Below are 6,481 nucleotides of genomic sequence, written 5' to 3'. Positions count from 1 at the left end.
CCTAGGGTTACAATAATTCTGATAGAAACATACACGGGTAAAGCAGTCTTCATCTATAATCATACCCCCGAGTCCCGTACGTATTTCCTTTTCAGGAAAGGGGCCGGATGAAGGAAACTATCAAGTGCTCGAGGCTTCATACTTCAACACTCAAACACTTGGGGGACTACATAGAATATAGTCACGTGTATATAAAAGGCAAAGAAGATGGAGTAAAATCAAGCCTAAAAGAAGTCAAGTGCAGAGTGGAAGCTAATGAGTCATGGCATTTCATCATAGTATTCTTTCCCATGAGAACAATGGAGTCACCTCTCAAACCCTTCCTAATGTTTTGGATCTAAGGGAAACCCACTATACTTCATAAATAGTTAGGGTGAAGGCTGTATACTAAAACGGGTTATAAGAAAAAACCCTGTATCTATTGTTCTATTTTTTGTGAATCTGTTACAAGAAAAACAGTTACGAGAAAGTTATAGATGTAATTCAAATACATGTAAGGAATGATTTACAACTTGTCAAAGTTCAAGAATAAAAACTTGTTCAAGTTATTTTAGATAAATATGTATGTTCCTATTTCTTATGTCGTAGAAAACACCATTATGAAGTTGAGACGTCTTCTTCATCAAATGTCAATATATAAAAGGGCCCTCTTTATAAAACTCATGTTATTTAATCATGAGAATAATGAAAGCATTTTTCAGAAAATAAAAATGCAATCTATTCTTTAAGTCCTACAAAAATAAGAGGCATGGATCGAACAGATGGGAGTTTGAACAAACAAACTTCTTTAATATTAAAAATCAAGTATAAAACTTGATCATCGAATCAAAAGTGCCCCTTAAACAAAGCTTGGGAACTTGAAGTCTTAAAAAAAAAAACTCTAAGTCAGGAGTTCGATTACAAAGAGTTATCATAAGAAACCAAAAACTTTGAACATAGACTTCCAAAGGGGCACCTGCAAAAAGGGGAAACCTCAAATTACAAAAAAAGAACCTTTTAAGGTAAAAGAACTGAAGAGGGATCATTTACAGGCTCAACTGCACTTGCACCATCAACAACTAAGAGTTGATCTTCAGTCATGGTACTGGCAACATCCATGGGCGAAACTTCAACTTGACTAACGGTAAAGGCGCGGAAGAACTTGAAGGAAGTGATCTCATCAGTCACGGAAGTCTCAGGTACAGCAGACACGGGGACTCCAGGTACAGAAACTTCATCTATGGGAGCTTCAACCAAAGCAGTCTCAACTAAAGAAGTTTCATTTGAAGGAACCTCAATCAAAGGATTTTCAACTATGGGAAGACTAGTTTCAGGAGAAGAAAAATCCGGTGGCTGTTGTGCTCTCTCAATGGCTTCATTTACCTTAGCCAACATGGATTCAAGGTTAAAATCTTCCTGGCTCACCTCTACCAAAGTGTCACGGCGGGTCTTGAGGAAGGTCCAAAATGTTGGAGGATTCCTCGAGAAGTTCATAATCCTTCTCCCAGGCCGTAACTTTGTTCTTCGGCTCCTCATTCTTAAGCAAAATAGAATCATGAGATGACTGCAATGAGGTGTGAGAATTTTCTAAAGCACGAACTTTGTCTGCAGAGGCTCGCAATTCCTCTTGTACTCGAGTAAGCTCTTCTGCCACCGCTTCTGCATGTATTTCCTTTTGAGCCAACAAAGCTTTTAGAGCTTTATTTTCATCAGCAACCATGGATAATTGCTCTGCAATAAGCTCTTTTTCTCTCTTAGACTGATCTGAAGTAGCCTTGACCGTTGCCAATTCAGAGGTAAGAGTTTGGACTTGGTTCTCTAGGGAACTTTTGCTCTTCTCCAAAATGTCCATATCAATCTGCGAACTTTCATATTGGCCTTTCCAATTGTTGGCCTCCAATTGGAAGTCACGAGCAGCTTCTTCTGCATCATGAGCAGTTTTCTCCAGATCACGAGCTAGTTTCTCTAAAAGAGGAACTCGATTCATAAGCTCGGTACCAATGAGGTTGACCTGTTCATGTGAAAGATATAAGGTTAAAATTCCTAAAGAAAAAAAAAACTTGATAAAACAAGAGATTAAGGAATACCTTCAAACTGGCATGAACAATGTCGTTTAAGAGAGTCATATTACTATGACTCTCGAGTTTTGCTTTCTCAATAGGACCGATTAAAGGTTCGAGCCAGGTGTCGGCTTGCCCAGATTTCCTCAAAAGACTGGTATTGCCTGGGACTTCAATGGTAACACTCCTCATAGTGGAACTCCTACTTGAGGAACCCACTTATATGTGATGAACTATGGGAGGAATGATTGTCGGAGAAGGAGCAGTAGCGAAAGGAATGGAAGTAACAGATGAGGGAGGTAGAGAAACAATCACAGGAACAGTAGAGGAAGACAAGGGAAGCTCATCCAAAACCGGACCTAAAGGACCACTACTAAAACCACTGATAAAAAGCTGGTTTATAGAGTCAACAGTATCAGACAAGGGAGAAATGTCATCATCAGGAATGACTACTGGAACAACAACAGGTTCGGAAAGGGGCAGGTTAGGAGAGACATTGATCTCATCATCAGAAACAATTCGTCTCCTAGCTCGTGGTCTAGTTACCAAGGAGCCCTCACCCTCTCCTTCAGAATCATCTTCAAGGACCGATTTTCTTTTCTCAGACCACGAAGGAACTGTAATATCTTGACTCACAGATCCCAGGAATATATCTTGGCCACGAGATGCCAAGACACCCTCAAGAGTAACTCCTCGAGTGGCAAAACCTAAGAAAAGGAAGGTTAAAAAAGCCAAGACAGTAGAAATACTTAAGGTAAAAAAAAAAACACAAACTCTTACCATGAGACTTTGGTTTCCAACCGTAGCGACTGGAAAGGGTTTTCCACGTCCTACCTTCCATTGGTGCAACCTTCAAAAGTTTTTCTACCCAACCACGGATATTGGATACGGGTGCAACCATACCCATGGTTGCTGAAAAAGAACACGATAGTAAGAAAAAGGTAAGGTTGAAAATAAAAAGGCACGGGGATATTTAATACTTATGTGCAAAGTTCCACTTCTCCGGGAAGCGGATATTTTTTTCACCGACTAGACCTGCGGTGGGGTCAGCAACATAACGAGCATACCAGCCACGGTCTTTATCGTCTTCAGGATTCACCAAGACTCTTTTGCTCCTAGCTGCTAAACCAAATATTCCGTTCCGGAAAAACCTAGGAGAATAGAGGTGAATTAAATGGGGGAAAGTAAATTCTACGTTGGCCTTACTAGCAAGGTGCCTCAAGCAGGCAACAACTCGCCATACAATTGGCCCAATTTGACCCAGGCAAACATCGAAGAAACGACAGAAGTCTAGAATGACCGGGTTGATGGCTGGCTTGAACCATAAAGTGAATGGGTAGGTATGAACAAAGGAATAACCTATAATATAAGAGGTGATTCTTTGATTTGGGTTAGGAATAATAATGGGGAAATCTTCAGCCCAATGACACTCCTTCCTAACTACGGGCGCTAAAACACTTGTGATTAAAGTAGGATAAGGATCAGCACGATCTAGTGAAGCAACTTGAGTTTTTAAGGATTCTTTATCATGATGGAAAGAAAATTCTGTGGGAATAATTTCTTCCACCAAAGGTTCATGCAGTGGCTCAAAAGAATCCTTACTTCGAGAGGAGCCTCTTTGAGAATGCGTACCCCTGGTTCCAGAAGAAGGACCAGAACCAGATGGAGGCGTTGAAGTGCTCCCATGAGTGGAGCTTAAATTGCGTAATCTGCCTCCTCTTCTATGTCTTACAGTAGCATTAGGAAAATTATCTAGAATGGGAGTTTTCCTAGGGTTAGGATTTGATGAAGCCATGGATGCAAGAGTTGAATTAAAGCAGGGAATAATGAAAAAAAAATTTGTAAGGCGGAAGTGTTTAATTCAATTTATGAAGAACAAGACAAGAAGAGAGGCTATATTTATACTATTGGGAAATTGAAAAAAGGAAAAGTACGATGATGAAAGGAACTATAATGATGATAACTGATACTTCGTGAAAAGTGAAGCCGAAAAGAAAGCCTAAGAAAGCGCTGCAAGATAGTGCAACCAATGGGGAAGCAGCACGTGTTTAGAGCATTAAAAGGAAGTGACAGTTGAAGCGTCAACTTTGTTAGAGTATTAATGGTGACAAAAATTCTCCTTTTATGAATTCCACTTCCCAAATATTCAAACTGATGAATAAATAGAAAGTGGTGGGACTATCTGTATTGGGAAAAATTATATATGAATAAATAATGACGTGGCATGACACGTGGAATTACCAAAAGGGTTATAATTGGTCTAAGAATTATAGACTGATGCGGGTAGAAAGAGGTACGAGACAAAAGGAAGACAAAGAGATACGGGAACAAAAAAGGAGGCACGAGGTAAGAGGTTCTGGAGCCCGTCCCTATTTGAGCGTAATTACGTATGAGATACGAGAAGGACAACGAACCTGGTCAAATAAGAAGATAAAGATACAGCATTTCAAGGGAAATAAATACCGGAGCCGTTAAGGAATATTTGTATTCAATGTAATGATTATGTAACGCAGCATTTAATGTCATTAAATATCCATAATAGCCTCATTATGACTGAGGTATAACGTACATTTTTAAAGATTCTCCAAAGAGACCTATAAAAGGGAGAAATATGTAATCAGTGGCACAAGGCATTATTGGAATATATTTTGATTTACAAGATTTCATATCTGAGTACTTGGAAATTTTTTTCTTTACTTATTTTTCGATTATCAGTAACCCAATTCTTCTATTTTTCTAGATTTGACTAAAAATTCATTTTTTGGTTTAACACATACGCCAACATAAGCGGTTCCTTATTCACTCGTTTATGGAGTCGAAGCCGTCTTGCCACTCGAGCATCAAATACCTTCATTACGACTGTCTATTCAAGAAGGGATCACCGATGAAGAAAATGCTCGACTTTGATTAGCAGAGTTGGAGGCTCTTGATGAGAAGAGGTTGGAAGCTCAATAAAGTCTTGAATGTTATCAAGCTCGATTGTCTCGCACCTTCAATAAAAGAGTTCTCCCAAGATCCTTTCAAGTAGGAGATCAAGTCTTGCCGTACGGAGACCCATAATTACTTCCCATAAACCTATAGGGAAGTTCACTTCAAAATGGGATGGACCATATGTCGTAGAAGAAGCTTACTCAAGCGGGGTACAAGTTAGTTGATGCAGATGGCATGAGAATCGGCCCTATCAATGGCAAGTTTTCGAAGAAGTATTATCCTTGAAGTTGCAATTCTCCATAACACATGAGCCTAAACTACATGTTCCTACACTTTTTGCCCATATGAGTCTAAACTGTGTACGACCTACAAAAAAAAGAGTCTGCTAGGTTGAAAGCCTTGAAAGAGGCAGCCTAGGCAAAAGCTAGGACATAAAAAAAAAGAAAAAAATTACCCATTCTGAAGTACGGTATGACTTGATCCTCTTCACCGAGGTACGTAGGCAGCTTAAGGTTTCATTTCTGAGTTCAGTCGTATGATTTCAAAGATATAGTGCCCAATTGTTGTCCTAGTAAAGTATGAAAGGAACGTAAAGTCGAGCTGAAATGCCATCCTCATGTTGAACTGTGGATCCCATCTGATTTAAAATGGGCAAGTTGCAATGGTAAAATGGTGTCTTCACTGAAATGATGACAATATTTGCATCAAAGTCTGGGGATTTGCTATGTCTTCATGTTCGCATAACCTTCAAGTTTGATGATCTTCATATCCGCTCACTGCCCTAGTAAAAAAGGGATGTCTGTGTCGTACTTTTTTTAAAAGGTTTTCGTTGCGAACTTTCAAAGGTTTTCGTCTCGAACTTTTAAAGGCACTCAAATTTTTCAAGGTCTTCGTTGCGAACTTTAAAAGGTGTTCGTCTCGAACTTTTAAAGGCATTCGAATTTTAAAGGTCTTCGTTGCAAACTTTTAAAGGTGTTTGCCTTGAACTTTTAAAGGCATTGGAATTTTTAAAGGATTTCGTTGCGAACTTTTAAAGGTGTTCGTCTCGTACTTTTAAAGGCATTCAGATTTTTAAGGTTTCGTTCCGAACTTTTAAAAGATGTATGTTTCGAAATTTTATAGGTGCTTGTGAAGGTGCTCGTGGAAAACTTTAAACAGTCCCCTTTGATGACTTTTAAGGACTTCTACCACAAATTTGTAAAGGTCTTCATTGCGTGCTTTTAAAGGTCTCCACCGCAAACTTTTAAAGGTCGTCACCGCAAACTTTTAAAAATCTTTGCCCCGATCTTTTAGGGATCTTTACGCGGGCTTTAAAAGGTCTTCGCCAAAAATTTGAAAGGTCTTCATCTCGTACTTTTATGGGCTTCGCCGTAAATTTTAAACGTCTTCATCGCATGCTTTTAAAGGTCTTCACCAGATATTTTAAGGTTCTTCACTGTGAACTTTTAAAGATCATGAGAGCGAACTTTTAAGGTTCTTCGCACAAATTTTAAAGGTCTTCATCGCGAAAT

Source organism: Nicotiana attenuata, unplaced genomic scaffold (genome assembly GCF_001879085.1).
Source record: "Nicotiana attenuata strain UT unplaced genomic scaffold, NIATTr2, whole genome shotgun sequence".
NCBI lineage: Eukaryota > Viridiplantae > Streptophyta > Magnoliopsida > Solanales > Solanaceae > Nicotiana > Nicotiana attenuata.
Note: the sequence above shows the minus strand (reverse complement) of the source record.